The sequence below is a fragment of the Globicephala melas genome, chromosome 4 (genome assembly GCF_963455315.2).
Source record: "Globicephala melas chromosome 4, mGloMel1.2, whole genome shotgun sequence".
Taxonomy (NCBI): domain Eukaryota; kingdom Metazoa; phylum Chordata; class Mammalia; order Artiodactyla; family Delphinidae; genus Globicephala; species Globicephala melas.
The window spans coordinates 117,217,075-117,240,824 of record NC_083317.1 but is presented as its reverse complement, the minus strand read 5'-3'; the positions used below and the strand labels follow the sequence as shown (position 1 = coordinate 117,240,824).

At 44.0% G+C, this 23,750-nt stretch overlaps 1 pseudogene; it reads left to right on the top strand.

Moving 5' to 3' along the window:
- Positions 1-12,926: 12,926 nt before the first annotated feature.
- Positions 12,927-22,319, top strand: LOC115862101 (phosphatidylethanolamine-binding protein 1 pseudogene; annotated as a pseudogene).
- The last annotated feature ends 1,431 nt before the right edge of the window (positions 22,320-23,750 follow it).

Here is a 23,750-nt window from a genome sequence, read left to right as displayed (position 1 = left end):
AGCCCGTGCTCTGCAACAAGAGAAGCCACCGCAGTGAGAAGCCCGTGCACCACAACAAAGAGTAGCCCCCACTCACCGCAGAAAGCCCACGCACAGCAACGAAGTCACAACGCAGCGAGAGAGAGAGAGCGAGAGAGAGAGAGAAAGAAAGAAAAAGAACAATCCAGTTATTCAATGAGTAAATGGCTAAACAAACTGCAGTACATCCATGGAATACTACTGAGAGAGAAAAAGGAATAGACTGTTGGTACATGCAACAATCTGGATGAATCTCCAAAGAATTATGCTGATTTTCCCAAAAGGAAATGGTTTCATTTATATATCATGCTTGAATTGACAAAATTGTGGGAGTGGAGAACAATTTAGTGGTTACCAGGGACTACGGAGAGGTTGAGGGCCAGAGGGGAGTTGATATGACTGTTAAAGGGCCATGTAATTGATCCTTGTGATGGCAGAAATGTTCTGTATCTTGACTATATCAATGTTGATATCCTGGCCATGATACTGCAGTACAATTTTTCAAGAAGTTGCCATTGGGAGAATCTGGGTAAAGGGCACACAGCATCACTCTGTGTTATTTCTTACAACTGCATATGAATCTAGAATTATCTCAAAATGTTAATTTTTTTGAAAAAAGGAAAACAACGGGATGATCCATGCAGTTTCAGGATGCTAGTTGTCTTGTGAATAGAGTCAGGGGATGCAGGAAAGAAGACCATATAGTTAGTTGTACGTTATTGTCAAGGTCCTTGTGCTTCTTTTAGGTGGTGAGTTTGTAGGTGCTTATCACATGATTAATAATAACTAAATAATTAAAAGGAAAAGTTAAAAAAAAACATGGTGGTTTTAAATTATGTCTCAGGGTCTTATGTTCTTAATAAAATGTGGTGGCTGGACCATGCTATGAATTCGCCAAACTATTTTATTTTCCTCCCAGGCACGGAGGAAGGCTGCATTCCCTGGATCCCCTTGCATCTAGATGGGACTATGTGACTGAATTCTGACTGATGGTACTGGCCAAAAGTGAAGTACACCACTTTCAGAATTGGCCATTAAACATCCTTCACAATTTGCCACCATCTTTTTCCTCCATCCCTGTGGCTAAGAAGGTGGCATAGTCTAGGTAAATTAGTATACACTGCTTGAAGGAGAACCACCCAGGAAAGCCTCCTAACCAAGAATATCTGCGTTGACATTGCAGGAGCTTTAAAGAAACCTTCACTGAATTGAGCCACTGAGATTTGGGTGTTTATTTAGTACTACAGCATAGTCTAGCCTACTCAGACTAATACAGACAGATACTTTAAAAGACCCCAGAAAATGTTGGAAACTCACAGCAGAGAAAACTAAAACTGACAATTAATTGGCAAAATCTGGGAGAATGGCAACTACTTGCAGAGCCCTCAGAATTGGATTGAGAAATAAAATTGGTGACCCATGAATGTGTTGGCACAGGGCTGCAGAAAACCCGATGGCTGAAAAGAAGGTAGAAAGATGCTTTGCCCCTCCCCACTGTCTGCCCTGGCTCCAAAATGCAAAGACGCTGCCAACCAAAAACTGGAGCAGCCATTCTACTCCTACAGCAATGCTTTCAGCAAGTGCTGTTCTCTCCTCTCTCACTTCTATCCCATCCTCACCAGGTTTGTTTTAAGTAAAAGAACATTATAGTTATATTTGAAACTCCTTTTGTAATCTTCCCAAATCTTTCATCCGTCCTTATTCCTCTGCTCTGAATATGGTGTCTATTGTTTCTTTCCATGTGTTTATACTTTCACTACATGTGTATTTGTCCCAAAGTAAAAATAGTAGTGTGGGGTGTTTTAAAAAATTTACGTAAACAGTAGCCTATCCTATGAATCTGCAACTTATCTTTTCATTTAGCATTATGTTTTCTATACTTATTCACATTGATAATTACAATAGTTTATTCATTTTAACTGCTCTATATATTCAGTATACCACAATTTTTATTCATTCCTCTATTAATCTGTTTCATATACATTTTAGCTGTTACAAGTAATTGTGGTATGTCTAATTATGTATATTTGTAAGCATTCTCTAAGGCATATATCTAAGCATGTAGGGATCTCTGATTATACTAGATATAGTCCAACTGCTCTCATGTGGTATACCAGTTTATATTGCCACCAGCAGTGTATGAGTTTTTACTTCCCCTCGTTTTCAATAATACTTAATATTTTCAGACTTTTGATGAGTATGAAATGTTCCTTTTGAGTAATCTCATTTTTAATTATAGCTGGGCTCCTTTATTTCCGGCCTATTCTCCAAGTATTTCTGCTTTAAAAGAAAATCATTTGAAAAAATGTATCGAGTGACTCCCTGCTTTTCCTGCCAGTTGTCTAACTGACTATAACTAGGCTCTATTGGCTGTACACATAAGGTTCCAAATTTTCAGACAATAAAGAACTAGACCTGTCGTGCGTGGTGGTGGAGGGAGGTGAGTGACACTAGCTTTTCAAGTTTCCCGAGGATGAGAAGGCTTTTTTTTTTCCCCACTGCTCTGCCATGTGTCAGTATTAAGCAGACAAACCCTGTGTATTTACAGATACCACTCAAGCTATGGGCTTTCTGCCTTCCTGGCTCTTTGCCCCACTGAATGACATCCCATCAACAGAATGTTTTCAGTCACCACCTTGAACTTTGTGTGAATCCTCACTGATTTACTTTGGACTGGGTTGTTTTTTTTTTTTTCTATCACTCTTTCCAATCTTTAAGGTTTTGGTTTTTGTTTTCTCTCAAAAATATTTCTTCATAACTATTTTTATTCTTCTGAGGTTTTTAATCTTCAATTTTATCTTTACTGTTTCCAATTCCTTTTCTTAATCCTTAATCCCCTCTACTTTAATATTCTAAACCTTTATATCATGGGTCTTAGTCTTTTATGTGCACATCTTCTTCTTCTGTTATATTTTTAAACTTTGATTCTTTGTATCTTTATTTTAAATCACGTATTTATCCATAATTTCAGCTCCCAATCTTTTGTCTTTACTGGGATTTAATTGTCATATTTAGATTCTGGTTTTCCTTTTAATTTCTTCCTACATCTCAGATTTTTATCATTAGCTCATAACACTTTACGGTAACCGGTAGGGGTCCTTCTATTGCATGTGACAGAAGCCCTCATTCAAAATGCCTGGAGCAGGGCTTCCCTGGTGGCGCAGTGGTTGAGAGTCTGCCTGCCGATGCAGGGGAGACGGGTTCGTGCCCCGGTCCGGGAGGATCCCACGTGCCGCAGAGCAGCTGGGCCCGTGAGCCATGGCCACTGGGCCTGTGCGTCCGGAGCCTGTGCTCCACAACGGGAGAGGTCACAGCAGTGAGAGGCCCGCATACCGCAAAAAAAAAAAAAAAAAAAAATGCCTGGAACAAAATAAATGTTTGGATAAAGAAGGTGGAATATGTTAAGTCACATTACTGAAAATATCAATTTGCAGTTTTCGGTTCAGGCATAACTAAGTTAAAAAATGCAAAAGTTTTCATCAGGACCCACTTCTCTCCATGCTTCCACTGTGCTGCTACGTTCTAGACAGGCCTCACCACCGCCACCCACAGGGTGGCAAGATGTCTAAAACAGTTTCTGCCTACCGCATCCCTCCTCATTCAAATCCCTCAGAAGAGAGAGAGCACCGCTCCTTACCGCTCAGCTCTATTCAGGACCAGGACTTCACTATGACTGGCTCCACTTGAGCCCCGTGCCTCTTCCTGGAGTCTGAAGCAATCACTGTGACCCAGGAGAGTTTATTAACTGACTTAGACCCATGTCAAGTACCCACTCCTGGAGCTGAAGAGGGCGCAGGCTCAGTCAAAGCACCTTAATTGACAGTAGAAGGGGAAGGTTTCCCAGAAGGAAACTGGGAATACATTGCCCATAAATGAGAAAAAGAATGGTGCGTAGACAAAAACTAGCCAGTATCTACTTCATCTACCGTCCATAGTTTTATGTTGTTTTTAAAATGCTCAACACAATGCTTGATCTCAGAATGGTCAAATGAGCCTACATCACATCAGGGCAGGCTGGGGACCCTGCTGCTTCCCTCTTTCCTGGCTGCGTCTTCTCCACCTTCCTACAGTGGATGCTCTAGCCTTTTTATTGATGATTCTTCAGAAACAAATACTTTTCAGAACTGCAAGTCTCACCAAAAAGCTGAAATGATAAGTTTAGTGAAACAGTAGCTTCCTGCCATCTCACATAATCCAGGCTTTAAGTAAACAAACAAAAACCTTCCATTTTAAAATCCAATGGAAATAGCGTATATATGAGCCAAGAGGAGTTAGTATGCAGGTCCCCCCTTGGGGAGACACTTCCTGTGCAACGTAACTGGCCTGACCCCCATCAGATTGGTGGCTTGAATGAGTAACAAGCATCAAGATAGGCCAATAGCTGCATTTTTTTAAGATCCAATAGAGTCGTTGGAGTGTGCTCCTCAATGGCAAAGCCTCCTCCTAAAACAAGGCAGAAACCCGCATTTTTTTTTTTACGTCTTTATTGGAGTATAATTGCTTTACAATGGTGTGTTAGTTTCTGCTTTATAACAAAGTGAATCAGTTATACATATACGTATGTTCCCATATCTCTTCCCTCTTGCATCTCCCTCCCTCCCACCCTCCCTATCCCACCCCTCTAGGTGGTCACAAAGCACTGAGCTGATCTCCCTGTGCTATGCAGCTGCTTCCCACTAGCTATCTATTTTACATTTGGTAGTGTTTATATGTCCATGCCTCTCTCTCGCTTTGTCACACCTTACCCTTCCCCCTCCCCATATCCTCAAGTCCATTCTCTAGTAGATCTAGTAGGACACAGTCTTTATTCCTGTCTTACCCCTAGGTTCTTCATGACAGTTTTTTTTTTCTTTAATTCCATATATATGTGTTAGCATACAGTATTTGTCTCTCTCTTTCTGACTTACCACCTCATTACAAATAGCTCAATTTCGAAACCTGCATTTTTTACTATTTATCTTACTATTTTATAGTTTTTCCCCTTTCATCTCTGACTATGAGGGGAAAGAACTGTGGCAGGCAGTGTGGACTAGCCACATTTGTTGCATCCATTCTGATGTCCAGTTTTGCACCTCATGTCATCAGAACTCCTATCCAGGCTTAATTCAGTTCCAGGAGGATGACGGGATTATGATCCCACTCTTAAGCCACTGTCTGTACACACAGAATGTGGATGATTTCACAATTTTTGTGATGATTTCTCAATTTTTATTAGCTCAACACATTGAGAATAGAATTAATCATATAAGGGGAAATAATGATCCGTGCATAAACTTATGGTGTGTTAACATAAATGACCCCTCTCTGTTTCCTTCCTATTTTGCTGGAATCCTTTCCTGGTATTTTGGCAGTGATTTCTATTGCTTGAACATATGTGTGAGATATTATTTCAAATGTTACTGGCCAAATCATTGTGCATTGCCGCTTGACTTAATGTCTTCCACAATTATATCAATCCCAAGCCCCAAGGTTCAGCACTGAGCCAAAAACATGCCACGTCTACATGACACAAAAGAGCTTAACCTTGAAGTGCATTATACCAAATGGAACCCCATTCCTTGCCAAATTCTTTGCAGGCATCTGTCACAACATTTATCTCCCTTCAAGCAACAGCATCAGCGGTTAACATTGTTTTCTAACACTGGAGCGCTGGTCCAAGTCTCTCTTACTCCATCTTCTATAGATCTTTCTCCAAATTCTTAGGAAAGCTTTTCTCCTCACATCCAGCAAACCTCACCTTCTTTCCATTACAGTTTCCCTGGTTTAACTTACAATAATTATTTTTTCCCACTGGTGAAAAACTCCTTTAGTATATTTGGATTTGACGTGTCTTTGTGGACGATTTCTTAACTCAGTCTTTGCTCTATTAGTATCATATGATTCTAATTAGTTTTAAATTGTTTGTTTTTTAAATAACACTTGCACATGGTATTTTTTTTAAAGTTCAAAAGGGTATAGAGTGAACGGTACATTTTCTTCCCATACCAACTCCCATCTCTAATTCCCCTTTCCCAGAGATAACTACTGAAAACAGTTTTGTTGTGTTTTCCAAGACATGCTCCTTTACTTGTATAGAGAAATAGATGGCGAGTTTGTTGAGAAATATCAACTCAGTGGAGTTTAAATTGAGATAGCTTTATTTTTTTCAAGCACTATATTCAACTGAGCTCTGAAGAATCTCCTTTCTCCTCCTATACAACTGCTTAGGCAGGTCCTATAACTTTCTTGCCACTTTCAGTTAAATTTCATTTTAATTTGTTTTAAATCCCCACTTCATATTCAATTTAAATCTCATCTCCTCTCTTCTCTCCAGACCTGGCATTGCCTCAAGGGACTTGGAGTTGGGAAGAAGCTCTTTCATTGAATGGAGGAAGTGGGAGTTTGGTTCCTTTCCCGGATCAGGCATTTTGGATTGAGTTGGGGGGTAGGAGGAAGAAGAGAAGCAAAGACTGTCTTACATTATTGGCAACTTATGGGTGTTTAGGAGGCCTCTCTGGTCTTTCTCTGGCTCAGCTTAGTTCTACCTGCTACTGGTAGCCTCTGCTGATGGGAGGGTGGGTCTCCCCACAGGTGGGATGGTTTTCTTGGAATGCTACTCAGCTTCCCCATGTCTTCCTCCATTGCTGAGAACCATCTCAGAAAGTGGCAGCTCTGTCTCCCTCCAGCCCCACTAAAAGACTAGGTCCCTGAATTGTGTCCCCCCAAATTTTATGGATTGAAACCCAAAACTCCAGTACCTCAGCATGCGACTGTATTTGTAAATAGGGTCTTTAAAAAGGTTTTAAGTTACCAAAAAAAAAAAAGTTAAAAGGAAGCTGTTAGGTTGGACCCTAATCCAATCTGACTGGGTGTCCCTTTAGGAAGAGGTAATCTAGACATACAAGAGACACCAGGGCTGCACACACAGAGGAAAGACCATGTGAGGACACAGTGAGAAGACAACCGTCTTCAAGCCAAGGAGAGAAACCTCAGAAGAAACCAAACCTGCCAACACCTTGATCTTGGATTTCTAGCCTTCATAACTGTGAGAAAATAATATCTGTTGTTTAAGCCTCCCAGTCTGTAGTATTTTGTTATGGCAGCCCCAACAAACTAATACAGTCCCCAAACCCTGTATACCCACTTGGACCAGATGCTGCCTGGACAGCCCCATAGCCTACGCTCTCAGCTCTCTCCCTCATGCTCTTTTACATGAAGATCCAGTACTCTGTGAATTCATCTTCCATTTTTCTTAAGGGCATGGAGAGCTGCAGATGGGGCGGCCCCCTTCCCCTTCCCAAGCAAACGACTCCCATCCCTTCTCACCTTGCTGCAGTGGATGACCCCTGCAGGCCTCCTGCTTACAGAAATTCCCAGATAAGCAGTAGTCAGTGGGTTCAGATTACCTCCCAACCCCTGGAGCAACTTTCAGGCTCTCCCAGGAAGTGAGCTTCACTCCAACGGCAACACCACAGTGAGCTTCCAGATGGGGCTACATCCATCCAGGAAAGGAAATGCCGCTTCTTACAGGAGCCCCCATCCTAAGAGTGAGTTTTCTGGAGCCCCTTCACCATATCTTGGGAGACAGAACCTTGACCACTGGACTTATTCTATACTCTGTTTATATAAGCATATGGGGGCAGAGGAGACAATTGAGGGGACAGCCCCAGTTTGGCACCTCCTGGGAAGCCCAAAGGGAAGTGTCTGACCTTAATTTTGGGCAGCTTTCCTCAGCATTTGAACACTTCTTTGTTCTCAACATTGAAGCTTATTCACTAATTTGGTAGAAGTGAGAAAAGTACAACTCCACACAGGTATACATTCCAGTGTTTTACTCAGAGGTGCAAAGAAAATGTGGTTTTGACTATAACCAACGTGGTCTTCGCATCAGCCCCCACTTTCTAGGAGGTAGTGGGAACACGAAGCAACTTTTATTCCTATCTGGTTTGAGATTTTGTCCAATAGACCCTTCAGGTAACAATCTCTTGAGATAGATGCTCAGTCTTTTCATACAATGAATAATGTTCAGTGGCTCTCAGTGTTTATGTCACTTTGTGCATGTGTGTGTCATAGAATAAATTCCTAGAAGTGGAACTGTTGAGTCAAATACCATTCACTCAATTCAAAAACTATCCAATAAGTATTTTTAAAATGTATTTATAAATAAATATTTGACAGCTTGTCAGGCACTGTCAATAAACAAAACAGAAAAAAATCACTTTCTGCCCTGTAGAGCTTACATCATATGGAAAGAAACAGACAAAACCAAAACAAATGAGTCAGTCATACAGTATGTTAGATAATGGCTTTAAAAATAAGTAGAGAAAAGTAAAAGGGAACGGGATCAAGAGTTTGCTATTTTAAATCGAGTGGTGATTACCCATTGGTGATTACCCAATGGTAATCTCAATTACCCATTGAGAAGGTAATATTTCATCAAAGACCTGAAGGAGGTAAGTGATTTGGCCCTGCAGATATCTAGGGAAGACTGTTCTAAGCAGAAGGAACATCCCATATAAAGGTTCTAGAATGGAAGGATCTCTGATACATTCAAGGAAAAGCAAGTAGACCCGTGTGGCTGGAGCCAGAGGGAGCAGGAAGGACGGAATAAGACATAAGATCAAAGAGGTGCTGGGGCCAAGTTCTGCAGGGCCTTGTAGCCCATTACGGGAATTTTGGCTTTTGCTCTTAATTAAATGAGAAGCAGTGGAAGGATTTGAGCAAGACGTGGGACATGATCTGCCTTCTGTTCTAAAATACTCTGAATGTACTGAGAGTAGAGAATGTGTTGAGAATACAGTTTGGGAGGCAAGAGTGGAAGCAGGGAGATGGGAGAGGAGTCTACTGCAGCAACCCAGGTGAGAGATGTGGTGACTCAGAGCTGCGGTCAGAGTCTAACTAAAGTTTGAAAGTATGTGGCAGACGTTGCCAAACTGCCCTCTGGAGCAGTTGCACCAATTTATCTTCCCACCAACGAAGGAGACTTCCTGTTTCCCCACACCCTGGTCAAGCCAGCACAGCCCATGGCAAACTCCTGAGGCCTCGGCACACCAGGAGGTAAAAGCAAATTCAACCGCAATTGCCCTCACGCATCCTTCATCTGTCACAGGCGGCTGGGGTCCACCAGAAGGTGTACTGAGACCTCAGCGATAACGCAATAGAGAACGTCAGAAAATCGGAATTGGAGGAGACCGGGGCTAAGGGAATTGATCCAAATTAGGCTGGTCCTCAAGGAGGTGTAGCGAGACACCAAAGGACAGTGGCCAGAGGAAATCTGATTGAGTGGCACAATGAAGGAGGGGCAGATCTACCATGGGGCCGTGGATGGCCGGAGCTGTTTAAAATAGGGCCTCAGACAGTGGCCCAGGCTTCAGGGAAAAGAGACCAACGCAGAAGAGGCAGACAAGCAGAGTGGTTAAAAGCAGGAACTTTGGTGCCACATTGCCAGAGTTCAAATCCTGGTTATGTCACCGGACTGGCTGTGTAACCACAGGAAAATTACTTATCCTCTCTGGGCCTTAGATTCCTCATCCCTAAAAAAGGATTAGTGTATAAGACTCAATTAGCTAGCGTCCATCAAGAGCTTAGAACAACATCTGGCATAAAGTATGAACTAAGGAGAAGAAGGAGAAGAAGCAGTTCAGGCTCAGGAGAAAGCAAATGGAAACAAGGGGAACTGAAGAATGCAAATACCCTGTGTTTTGTTTTTTGATGTGTTTGTTTGTTTTGGAATGACCCACAAGTTGGGAGAAAGGTCCTAAGTTTAAGCACAGTAGGATACAACCAATCCAGATTAATCATTTCAATTCAGCTAGAGGCCTAAGACCAAAGGGGCAAAAATAAACCTTTTACATACTAACTCAGCATCAGGGCCACTGCTTTCCCAGATGTCACCTTTTTGCAAATTGAAGGGTGAAGGGGAAGTCCCTTCCCCAAAATATTTCCAAGCTAGGGAATTGTTGTAATAAATATACGAATGTACAATGGCTCTGATGTGAATGGACTCCCCAGCATTGTGTGTGTCTGTTCTACACAACAGCATACGGCTGTTGGGATTCCGCCTCCAGCTGAAAGTTTGTTTTCTTGTTTTTATGCAATATGTTGCATATTCTTGATCACGAAAAGTTTTATATAACAAGAAAAAGAAGAATGGTATAAGCCATGTTAATCCTTCCTCCTGTTGCGGTTAACTGGAATCTTTTCTATCCTTATCAGATTTTAAAATAAAGTCCTGCAAATCCATTTCACATGAGACTACTTCAAAATGCAATTTTTAAAAAGGAGACTTGGTTCCAAAAGTTCAAGTTGTTTAAAAGCAAAGAAGGTTGAATATGATCTAATGTTGGGAAAGCTGTGTTAGTAACTCCATTTTGAAATAAACTTCCGGAGAGGTTTAACAAAAACCTGAAAGGCTTTAAAAACATTTCCGCAACAATCAAGGTCCACGGAAGTATATGACAGGGCTTGAAGCAGTTTGGCTGAAACAAACACAAACTCAACTTCTGATCTGGGTAGGGTTTTTCTACCCAAATTATTTTCCTTTCATCACAAAATAGAAAACGTCTTTGTTTCATGTATCCAGCTGAGCACCCATGGGCATTCATTCTGGTTTGGTCTCGGCTAAATGCAGAGAAACACAGTGGGTCTGTTTCAAGTCGATGCTATGGAGGCGTCATGAATTCATCACTATACTGTCACAAATGTCCTCCTACAGTGCTTTTCATTGCCTAGTGGTATCAAAAGAAAGGAGCCAGTACTGTTTATGAAATGGCTGTGAAACAGATATTTGATTCTTTTTTTCCCTCCGAATCCGTTATAAGCAACGGAAGCAAAGGAAGAAGGAAGGGGAAGAAAAAAACAAGGGCCATCACTTCAGTAGTGTCACACAGAGCAGAAGGAAAAGGGGAGAAAGGAATAGAAGGGAAGAGTTGAAAGAGAAAAGAAAAAAGAAAGGAGGAGGAAAAAAATCTCAGCTCTCCAGCCTCATACATGGAATATAAATGGACCCTAATTTGGAGGAAGATTTTTTTTTTCTTTTTTACCTTAAATGACAAATGTTTACATCTTGTTAAGCTGTGATCGTTATTTTTTGCTATATTATAAGCCTGGTATTCACCTGAGACTTTCTTTCCCCGAGTTGTGCTGATGAGATTTTTATCGGAACCTCTTTGCCACTGTCTTGGAGAAACCAGGCTATCTCTCCATTTTACTCTGCCTCTAGGACCTGCACTAGGATGTGCAGGCCAAGCACCCAAGATGCACAATTTAAGGAGGCACTCACTCTCAGGTGCCCACCCTGCACTCATAGGAGCCTGACAGTGGGTGTCTCCTTAAATTTAGCACCTAGGTGCCTCCCGCCTCTGCCTTGGTCCCGCCCTGCCACCAGCTCCCAGTGCCCAACAACCCTGGCAGTAATCTCAGGGCTCTTTTTCTTATTTCCGCCTAAAAGCCATTTTCTCTGGCTCCTTTCACTTCTGAATCTCCACCCTATGCCTCCACTCCTTCCCCCACCACCCCAAGCTTTGGTCTCACCTCCCTCATCCATGCTGTTTATGTCCTGAGGAATCTAGGGCTGAGCTTTAAACAAGCCACCAAGAATTTTAGAGGTTAATAAGTAGTTCTGGGCCTCATTTCAAAGACTAAAAAAAAGAGAAATTCTCTTCGTTTTGCTATGAAACTATGAAACTACACTTAGTGACATCATGCCTTACCAACCATCCACAATTCTGTCCAAAACAGATTTTTATCTAAGGATGAGGTAAAGTCTAACAAGATGGGCCTTTCTAGTTAGTTATCGAGTAGGTTACTTTATTATTAGCTTAGATTCCTGACTGAGGTTTTCTACAGGAAATTGTGATATAACAGAAGCACCTGCTGGGGGCTTGCCTCCATCATCCAGAGCCATCATTTCTCCCCAATCGACCTTCTTCTTTCCCCAGACGATTGTACTGTTAAGGAGAGGGGTGTATCGTATCCCTCAGGTGTGTTGAAGAGTACGATTTTGCTGGAGATAGCCAGATGACTCCAGAGAGAACAAGGTGACATATCAAAGCAACAGGGCTCCAGTGAAGTCCTGCAGGCTCCGTGGCAGGTAAGCAGAGTCGTTTGCGCCTGCCAAATCATCACAGTGGGTGGCCAGCACGCTCCCCACTTCCTCGAGAGGCAGCCTCTGGGCCCTGACACATCATTCTTCTTTTGATAACAGAGCAACAACAAAATGCTGTGGCAATCAAAACTGCCTGAAAACAGCATATTAACCGTTCAGAGTTTTAATTGAGTTAAGGAAACGTCAGCCCAGATACTCTCCGCGGTTCTTCTCATAGAGATGCGCTCTTGGTGCTGCGTTTTTGAGACTTTGCGCCTTCTGACTTAGGACTCCCTCTCACAGACGGGACTTCAGGATTCACGGGAGTGATTTCCACGCGGGATGAGGGTAGGAGCGATGATGCGGCCGACACTTACACTGTCTCATTTAATGTTCCAAAGAACCCTGCCAGACACATCCCTGTGTGACCATTTTGCAAATGAAATTGATGCTCAGAGAAGTTTAATGGCTTTCTTAAGGTCACTCAGTTAGGAAAGGGTGGAGTTGGAGTCGGAACCCGCGTCTAATCCTGCGGCACTTCGCAATCGGCTTGTCTTCACCCTTCCCACCGCACTGTTTGCTCCCATAATGCAGTGCGACCAATAGTCTTCTCAAGAGTCCAGCTTGCTCGGTTGGCAGCTTAGTGCGTTGATAAAAACTGGGTCTTGGCCCTTCTTTTCAGAGCTTCAATCATTGGACTAATGCTGAATGAATCTTCTAAGGCTGCCTTGTGCAGTCCCTTTAAATTATAATGAGAAAACGAAAGTGCAGTGATTGAAGACCTGTGCCCCCAGTGAGCCACTGAGTCAGTGCTGGGAGCAGGACCAACGAGCCCCAGGGCAGTATGTCGACACCGTACGGTGCTACCAAGATCGTGCAAGGAGAGTCCTATGTCCTAGCTGTGAGGTGCTGATTCAAGCCCCCAGCTTTTCTGGGGACACAAGTAAGTGGTGAGGTCTGGAGTAGGGGTGTCAGGCATGTTTGACTCCAGGTTTCACCATTTCTTTCTTTTATTTATTTATTTATGGCTGCGTTGGGTCTTCGTTGCTGCGCATGGGCTTTCTCTAGTTGCAGCGAGCAGGGGCTACTCTTCGTTGCGGTGCGCGGGCTTCTCATTGCGGAGCACGGGCTCTAGGCATGCAGGCTTCAGTAGTTGTGGCACATGGGCTCAGTAGTTGTGTCACGCGGGCTCAGTAGTCATGGCTCGTGGGCTCTAGAGCGCAGGCTCAGTAGTTGTGGCGCACGGGCTTAGTTGCTCCACAGCATGTGGGATCTTCCCGGACCAGGGCTCGAACCCGTGTCCCCTGCATTGGCAGGCGGATTCTTAACCACTGCGCCACCAGGGAAGCCCTCACCATTTCTTTTCAGCAGATTAATTCTAGTCGTCAAAACCCATAGAGAAAACAGATATCAGAGAGAACAGGAAATAGATTCTCCAGCACTTTTCCAGGTTGATTCCTACATCTTTTTTCAAGACTTCTTGGTTCTCTCATCCTCAAGCACTTACAGGGTTCTCTTTGGCAGTACCAGATCTAAATTACACCTCAAATCACCATCACCACCACCACCCTCAATTCCTTGTAACCTATTTTGCAACATGGCCCCTTGGTGTAAGTCAACCCAGTCTATATATTCCCAGTCCTGCCCCCTCACGCCCTCCACACCAGACTTACCTGCTCCCAGTTCTGGCCCAGTACTAGTGCCACGGCTCCCGGGTTACTGTCTCCGCCTCCTTCCTGTGCCTCCTCGCCCAGTTCCTCTAAGCCAGCGTTGCAATCGCAAATGTCTTGATTCCTCTGTCATTTTTCCTGTTTTTATTATAATTACGCCAACTCTGTATTGCAGAGGAAGAGATGATTTTTCTTTGACTGGGGCCAGGGAGGTATGAGAAATGTGTCCCATGCTGGGATGGTGGGAAATGTAGCAAACTAACAAGTCCACGCCCCACTTAAATAAATTCAAGTTTAAAAAACTTAAAGCATTCAGAGATTTCCCTGGTGGTCCAGTCGTGAAGAATCCTCCTTCCAAAACAGGGGACGAGGGTTCGATCTCTGGTCAGGGAACTAAGAACCCACAAGCCTCAGGGCAACTAAGTCCACGCCGCAACAACTGAGCCCACACGCTCTGGAGCCCACGCACCGCAACGAAGATCGCGCATGCCACAGCTAAGACCCAATGCGGCCAAATAAATATTTTTTTTTTAATTTAAAGCATTCTTCTGATCAGAGTAAGTACTTCTACAGCCTGGATTCAGGGGCCACCAGTTTTCAACCCCTGTTGGGCCTCCACTCTAATCTGCAGGCATTACTTTCTTCAAATCCTGATTCAAAGTCAAATTTACTTCCCCTAGCATTTTCTTTACTAATCACCACTCCTTTACATCCCCTTAAATGTATGTACAATTTAAACCATATTGGCTTTTGATTTCAAGCCTTGAGGGCAAGAATGTTTTGCCTATGTTTTATTCCTCAACTTTATATCAGATCCTGCCTCCAATTTACTTAACCAGAACGTCCAAGGTTATATAGTGCATAGTATACAAGTTTATGAAGTATAAACGTGTTTGGTGTGAGTCCTCTTCCTAAGTGTGTAGATTTGTGTCTTTGGCATCCTCAGAAACTCCTAATAATGGGGCAGAAGTTAATTTTGTTTCCCCATAGTTTGGAGAAGAGGGAAATGTTCTGTTTTTAATTTGCACTAATACAAATAAACCAAATGGCTTTCTGAATGACAGAGTCACGGTGACACCCAGCCAGCTACGCCTGGACCATTTCTCACCCCAAAAGCTGTCAACACAGAAAGTTAGCCTTTATGGCCCATGAATCCTTCTGTCATCTGCTGCCCTCTAGTGGAGAGAAGGGCTAGAGCGGACAGAGTTGTCCAGAAGCCAGAGCTCCTTGAGCCTAACTCCAGAAGACACTGAACAGTCACAAAAAATTGTCCCTTCCTCTGTGGTGTAGAGTTGGAATAATTATAATAAAAACAGGAAAAATTACAGAAGAACCAAGCTACTGTTTTCCACTGTGGAAGGCAAAGTGTGAGTTGAAGTAAAATAAGTATGAGTCAATAATTCAACATGTGATTTTTATTATTATTATTATTTATTTATTTACTTATGGCTGCACTGGGCCTTCATTGCTGCGCGCAGACTTTCTCTAGTTGCAGCGAGCGGGGGCTACTCTTCGTTGCGGTGCTCAGGCTTCTCATTGCGGTGGCTTCTCTTGTGGAGCAGAGGCTGTAGATGCGTGGGCTTCAGTAGTTTTGGCTCGTGGGCCCTAGAGCACAGGCTCAGTAGTTGTGGCGCACGGGCTTAGTTGCTTCGCGGCATCTGGGATCTTCCCAGCACAGGGCTCAAACCCGTGTCCCCTGCATTGGCAGGTGGATTCTTAGCCACTGGACCACGAGGGAAGTCCTGATTTTTTTTCAATAACTTTTAGTGGTGTTTTTTCTACAACTGAAAAGCATATAAACTTTATTGTACAAGTTTTTCTTTATTATACAAATATACGTTCATCTTAGGAAGTACAAATAAGCAATAAAATAAAAATGAAATCACCCAGAAACCACCCTCCATTAAAAAAATACCATTGCAATGTGGCATCATTGTGAATGTATCATTCTAGATGTTATTGAATGCATATGTAGACATATGACTTTGTTTTAACAAATACAGGATCACATTTTGCATCCAGTTTCACAACCTGCTTCTTTACTGAGGCATTCTGAGGTCACAGGAGTGTTCATGTTTTCTGAAGTCATCCCTAACCTGTGTGTTTCAGCCACCAGAGAGCGGGCTCGTGAGGGTGCCTATAACAGGCAAAGTTACCTTCAGTTTTCCTCTGGAACCATCTCTCATCTGACTTTTTCAGCTGGTTTAAGCAAGTGACAAATTATAGCGTATTATTTTATTTGTATATGGAAGTTAAAATAATAAACCTGAGCATATGGAAAATAAACATTAATGCTATCTAATATAACCGTATTCATCAGGGTGAGTTGTTTAATTATTTAAGATCCACTACAATACTGGATTTAAACTTTGTGGATATGGCATTCTATCCCTGCTTTAATAAATATATATTTTAATTATATCTATATGAAAGATCTTTCCCCAAAATTATGGGAGATATTTCACTCTCTTGAGAGAAATTTTCAAATGTAACCAATCTGCACTTCTCTTAGAAACAAAACACTATCATCACTTCTCCAAGCATGTGTAGTTTGCCCCCATGTTATAAACACAAGGAAAAGAGGAGCATCTACTTAAGAGAAAGGCCTGAAGATAGGAATGAAAGACAGCATGACCAGATTTAATGTTAAAGCAAAACTAAAAACTCCAGGACGGTACTTAAGTGAGCGTGATGGGAACGTATTGTTTCCTTATAATGATTTTAAATGGAAATTACAATTCAATCACAAATAAAAGGAATTTGTAGACAGTGAGGTGAACAAATCTGATTTCACTCGGATTCACGGTGATTATCAAATTAGCAGCTACTCATTCACCACTAACCATTCTCAGTCCTCTTGGTCTCCCTAACAGCGCTGAACTGCAGCTTCATGGTGATTGCAATGGTGGCAGCTCATCAGGGCTGTATTTTAGCTGTGCTTTTATCTCCCCTGTTTTTCCTTTTCATTGCTCGGCAAGGTAAAAGTGGGGAGTGGGGGAAGAGCATGAGAGGAGTGAGAACGTTAACATGCACTTGTTTCAAAAGTTGTGCAGCACCAGTTGAAGGCCTAACATCTGGCTCCCGGCTGCCTCCTGACCCATCTCCTAGCACTCTATCCTCAACAACTCCACTCCAGCCACACTGGCCTCCTCGCTGTTTCTCCACACCAAGCACACTCCTGCCTCAGAGCCTTTGCACCTGCTATTCCCTCTGCTAGAACACCCTTCCCACCTACATCTGCAAAGTTTACTGCTTGGCTTCAATAGCGTCTGAGTTCAGATGCCCCCTCCTTGGAGAGGTTGGCCTTCCCCAGCTGCTCCTTTCTAAAGCAGCCCCTCCTGTCACTCTCTACTCCCTCATTCTGCTTTGTTTTTTTCTTCCCCAAACATCCATCACTACCTGACATGGTATTATATACCCACTTTATGTTCCTTTATTGAATGAACCCAATATCACCCAGGTTATTCTGACCGAGAAGGTCCAGGGTGAGTCTGGGAGTATATATACTGAAAAGCTCACCGGGAGATTTTGATGCACAGCCTGGTTAAGAACCACTGGTGTAATGGATATTATAGTTTTTGGAGTCAGATGGTCTGGGTTAAAATTCCAGCTTGGCAAACCTGGGACATGACAGCTGTAGGCCCAGTCAGAAACGTAGTAGCAGTAATCCCCAACACCCAGGGTTGTGCTGAAGATAACACCGGGTAATGGATTTGAGACAACCTCTTGAACTGGAAAGTGGGATATAAAAATGTTATTAGTACCCTATTTCTTCTCTGAGGGTGAACTACTTACATTTTAGAGAAAGAACATTTTTTGAATAATAATAAAACCCATTTTTATTTAGAAGTACGATGTCTCTGAATCAGATTGTTCCTTCCTTGTAAACTCTAAATTGTACGTCCGTTTTTATCCCTGAAGGCAGTGCAAAAGAGAAACGAATGGAATTTGGTCAATCCTTGTAGCTAATGCAAATAATTTCAAATTCTGAAATTCAAAATTGCTAGCAGCGGTTTTGCCTGCATTGCCCCAGGGTGGAGGCCGTGAAGAGGTGGTCTCCCCAACAGCCCCCCTCTCCACCCCCTCCCCCGGGCTGAGCGGTCCCTGAACGTCGCTCATCCTTGGGCTCACTCCGTAGGGTGAAGCGGCTCCACTCGCGCCCTGTGCTGATGCCCACCCGGCGGGAGCGCGCGGGGATGATGGACAGATGGAGCTGGTGAGAGTGCTGCCTGGAACGTCCGGGAGACAGCACTTCAGGAAGCAGCAAGCGGAATAGGGCATTTTGGAAACATTCGCTCTCATCACAAGACAGTCCACTGTGATCTCCAAAGGGTCCAGTGTCATGAAAAGCAATCGATGAATTGGGAAGGCTCAGACTCAGGCGGCCAGCCTGCACCTCCCGAGAGGTCTCAGAACAAACCTCTGTGAAAGGAATGAGTTCTCCGGAGAACCGATATACGGTCCCCTTTTATGGCAGAGGTCACCAGTAAAAGACTTAAGAACACACAGGTGAGGGCATTTTGTTATTCATGTTTACCGTAACCAAAGGAAATAAATATTGTATACATGTACTTCTATTTATAAACACCGCTAGCCAGGTTTCATTGGATAAAGAGTGACACCTAGTGGACAAGCTTTGGTAACCTCTATGTTATGTCCCCCTAAATCCAATTAATTTAGTTTCTAAAATTATTCCACAATGTAACCAAACTGTCATAAGGCCAACGCCTTTGAATATTTCACCCCAATCCTGTAATATATAAGAACAACAGCGAAAGGAGACTGACAGACTGAAAATAGTTTTGAAGCATCTGTGAGTGAAGAAACTGATAAGAAAAGGAAACAGTAAATGAAGACAAATCTTCGTCCCAGGTTTCTTTAACATGGTATGAAAATTCTCCATCAGATGGAGAGAGGAAAATTTGAATTTCGCTAGGGATCCATGAGTAGGACTTTTTGGACTGGAAGCAGGTGAAAAACAGTGGCTGCTACCTCTGGAAACCCTGCTGAGTGGCCCGGCCTCGGGCAGTTGGCCCCTTAACCTCAGGGGGTCCAGAAATCAGCTCTTCAAACCTGAGAGGTTCTGCAATTCACATGCCCCAGTTCATACCAAGCAGGGCCATCTGGATGCCACCTTGGGTTTCTGTCCTCAGACACTTTCACCGTTTTTTTCTCAAATGTTTACCCTAAAATTAGGGAACATTACCTAACACCCAGTCGGACTATAGAACAGAGCCGTTGAACTAAGGACTGCCCCAGGAAATTCAAGATGCACTAACTTCATATACACGTATTTGCCCTTTTTGATTTTTATACAGAATTTATTCTGCTTCCTAAATGTCCTCTGGGATAATATTTTGCTTCCCCCGTCCCCGGGAGCAACCATTTGCTGCTATTCGGGAGGAGGATGTTACCAGCCCCTCAGGAAAGCCGCTGTGCCTCTCTGGTGCCACCAGCTTGCTCTCAGTTTCTCATCCCTGCCTGGCGCAGTTGCAGCTTCTTGGTTTCTCACCCCACCTCACCCACAGGCCTCTCAATTGCCTTCTCACAGGACTCCTGCGGCCCCAAGCACAGTTTCCATCCCAGACTGCTGCTACCCAGGGCCTCCCTCCCAGCTGCCTCACAAGGAATCCTCTGAAGCTCACCGAGTAAACATCAGTTCAGGGTGAAACAGCTCCCACCCGAGCGCCTCCTCTGCCCCAGAAATACGCACTTTATGACTCCCATGCCTGGGTGGCACCGAGCTTTTGCTTTGCTCGAGCAGCCCTGTTGAGCCTAATGGCATAACTCACTCCTGTTTGTTTAATTGGTTAAATCAGATTAAAATGTGTCTGGGGGGTGGGGTATAATGTGCTCACTTGTGTGTATTTTAATTTACACACACACACCCCCTCCCAATGCTGAGACCCAGAGACACAGTTTAAAAATTGAAAGTTTTCAAAGCAGGCTTCCCTGGTGGCGCAGTGGTTAAGAATCTGCCTGCCAATGCAGGGGTCATGGGTCAAGCCCTGGTCCGGGAAGATCCCACATGCCTCAGAGCAACTAAGCCCATGAGACAACTGCTGAGCCTGTGCTCTAGAGCCCGCGAGCCACAACTACTGATCCCGTGAGCCACAACTACTGAAGCCCGTGCGCCTAGAGCCTGTGCTCCGCAACAAGAGAAGCCACTGCAGTGAGAAGCCCGCACACCACAATGAAGAGTAGCCCCCGCTCGCAGCAACTAGCAAAAGCCCGCGCACAGCAACAAAGACACAATGCAGCCAAAAATAAATAAATTTATAAAATAAAAAAAAGTTTTCAAAGCCATGCTGATGACAGTCAACAACAGTTAATTGACTTCACAGCCAGCAAATACTTAAAATAGGTTTAATTACCAAGAACTAGTAATCTTTCCGGCCCAAGGAGGTAATGCTCCCTTCTTGAAGTTTCCCAAACCTGGCTGCACCAGAATCACCAGGAAACCTTCATGGAAAGATCAAGCCCAGGGCCCCATCTCAAATCTCCTGGACTAAAATGTCTAGGCAGGGACTGGCATGACTATTTCCACAAGCTCTCAGCCGGCTCCACATATTTTCAGTCCAATGTTTGGAAGCCCTGCTTTGAATCACAGCTCAAACCTCACCTCGTTTCAGAAAGGTCTAACAAAGCAACTTCTGCCAGTGTTTCCTCAAGTCATGTATATCATCTTGATTTTTGCCCTATCCATGTACCACCTGTACTGCAATCTACCCAAGGTATGTATATCAATTGGCTTGCATTTTTGCATAGATTTCATTTTTTAAAAACTTATATCACGGCTATGAAATCATAGCTTTGATGGATGTTAGTATATTTTTCCTAATACACAATACAAAAAAATGTATACCATTAAAAGCTGTCTTAAAATGTTTTTCCCTGTAGGAATAAGCTAAGTTTGTGTACCAATGGGTACACCTACAATGCTTGAGAAAACACTGATGGAGAGAAATAATCTCTGTTCTACCTTTCCTTCTGAAGGTGGCCCTAAGGGAAATTGTGAAGAGAAGAATTTCATATTGAGGAGCTCAATTCTTGGGATTTAACTAGGAATCTGTGAGTAGGACTTTTCAGATTGGATACAAGTGAAAAACAGTGGCCACTACCTCTGGAAACCCTGTATAGTGGTCTAGTCTCAGGCAATTGGCTCAATCCTACAAAAATTGCAGACACCGTCCTTCACCCATCCCTTGCATCTTTTAATCAATAATCAACTGAATCACTGGGGGTGGGTCTGGGGTATCCAGCAGTTCTAATATGAGACCAGGGATAAAAACCATCATGCCATTTCTCTTTCAAGAACATTTCTCCCCAGTTAGAAACCCCCATTACCTTCTACCTCCTCCATGGGACCCCTTTGTATTCACTGATACCGATAGAAGGTGAAAAAAAACATTCCGCTTATTAAAACATTCTTACAAGTACAGGTCGGAGTCAAAAAGCTCATGCCTTGACTCCAGGATTCCAGGGAATGCCAACCTCCAGGGTTGTCATAAACTCATTCTACACCAACACACCTCTACATCCCCTACAGAAGGCCCTGGTTTCTGCTTTCATTTTTTTTCCTCCTTCTAATTCTGTTTTTCCCTTTTATTGGTTAAAAATAAATGACGGGCTTCCCTGGTGGCGCAGTGGTTGAGAGTCCGCCTGCCGATGCAGGGGACACAGGTTCGTGCCCCGGTCCAGGAGGATCCCGCATGCCGCGGAGAGGCTGGGCCCGCGAGCCATGGCCTCTGAGCCTGCGCGTCTGGAGCCTGTTGCTCCGCAACGGGAGAGGCCACAACAGTGAGAGGCCCGCGTACCGCAAAAAATAAAATTAAATTAAGAAAAATAAATGACGTACTTTTTTCTTATTTTGAAAGCAAATGTTCAATGTAAGAAAAATTAGAGGCAGACCGCTCGGAGTCGGTGCTGCTGTCCTGTGACTTTCCCTGTTGTCTGCCCTGCTCGGCCCCTGAGGCCACTGGACCTCAGCAAGTGGCCGGGACCCTTGAGCCTGCAGGAGGTGGACGACCAGCCACAGCACCCGCTGCAAGTCCAGTACGGCGGGGCGGAGGTTGACGAGCTGGGCAAAGTGCTGACACCCACCCAGGTTAAGAACTGGCCCACAAGCATCGCATGGGATGGCCTTGATCCAGATAAATTCTACACGTTGGTCTTGACCTACCCGGATGCTCCCAGCCGGAAGGGCACCATTTCCTGGTGGTCAAGGTGAAAGGCAAGAACATGAGCAGTGGCTCGGTCCTCTCTGATTATGTGGGCTCTGGGTCCCCCAAGGGCACAGGCCTTCACCACCATGTCTGGCTGGCTTGGAGCAGGACAGGCCGCTGAAGTGTGACGAACTCATTCTCAGCAACCGATCTGGAGCCCATCATGACGATTTCACGGTGGCGTCTTTCTGTAAAAGGTACAAGCTCTGGGCCCCAGTGGCCGGCACATGTTACCAGGCTGAATGAGACGACTTTGTGCCTAAACTCCCCGAGCAGCTGTCTGGGAAGCAGAGGAAACTTAGAAGATGGAAACCATCCCAGAGTTTCCCAAGCAGTGTTTAAGTTTAGCGATGCATGTAGATTTCTCCCCTTCCTCGTTCCCAAGGCCTGAGCAGTCAGATTTAGGTTTGGGGTGACTTTTCCTTCTGCCTGTCCGCTATAATTCTAGGGGGTTTATGCTTTGATCAAATTTGAACTCCATTTGGGGGGATAATTTGGGTCTATGATAGGGTCATCAAAATGTTAATATAAGAATAGCAACTCAGGGCTTCCCTGGTGGCGCAGTGGTTGGGAGTCTGCCTGCCGATGCGGGGGACGGGGGTTCGTGCCCCGGCCCGGGAGGATCCCACATGCCGCGGAGCGGCTGGGCCTGTGAGCCATGGCCGCTGAGCCTGCGCGTCCGGAGCCTGTGCTCCGCAACGGTGGGGGCCACAGCAGTAAGAGGCCCGCGTGCCGCCAAAAAAAGAAAAAAAAAAAAAAAAGAATAGCAACTCAGACTTTAAAGAAGAAAAAAATTCTGGTAAAGAGACCAGGTCTACAATATTAGAGCAGAGCATCAGAGAATCTTTAAAGGAGGTTGGAAAAAAAAAAAAAAGATGGATTACCTCTGCCTTTGTGAGCCCGAGCCCAGAATTGTGTGTGGTGGCATCTTCTGGCTTCTGTTTTCATGGCTCTGTCTCTCACCAAGACAACCAGAGGTTGGCATGTCCACTAACCCCCAACGTGCTACACCTCAAGCTGGTTACCGGGTGTCAGTGTCCGGCTCTGACTCCCTCAAAGAGCAATAATGGAAAAAGCAATAGGGAGAGAGTCACTTTGCTGTTCAAGCCTGGCCATCTAGATGAGCTGCAGGGCTGGGTAAGAGGTTATCAGAAATCCGAAAGTCTGTGCCTGTTAAACTGATTACACTTCTTTGGTGTGAGAAAAGCCCGTCCGGAGTTGCTGAATGCTGTGTTAATTCTGCTATTTGCTTATAATCGAATAAAAATAAAAACAATGTGTAGATGGGAAAAGAAAAGAAAAATTAGGAAGTAAAAATAAGTAATATATGTAAACATTTTAAATTATCCATAATACAACCATGGCAGGACATCCACTTTTAATATTTCAGGATGTAGATATAGATATATTCCTAACCCTTTGTAGAATGCGTGCCAGCATACTGTTCACAGCTTGATGTGTACTGAACTCCTGAAGCCACTGCTGTAAAAGAATGAGTGGTGAGGGAATTCCCTAGTGGCACAGTGGTTAGGACTGTGTGCTCTCACTGCTGAGGGCCAGGGTTCAATCCCTCGTCAGGGAACTAAGATTCCCCATGCTGTGTGGCCAAAACAAAAAAAAGAATCAGTAGTAATTTTTCCTTCTTCATTCCCAAAGCCCACTCTGTGTTAGGAGCCTGAGCTTCCCAGGCTCAACAGATGATTGCATTTTAGTTGCAGAGCTAGAAAGAGAAGCTAGGAGGTGCTAGAAGGCTACCACCTCACCCATCCAGAA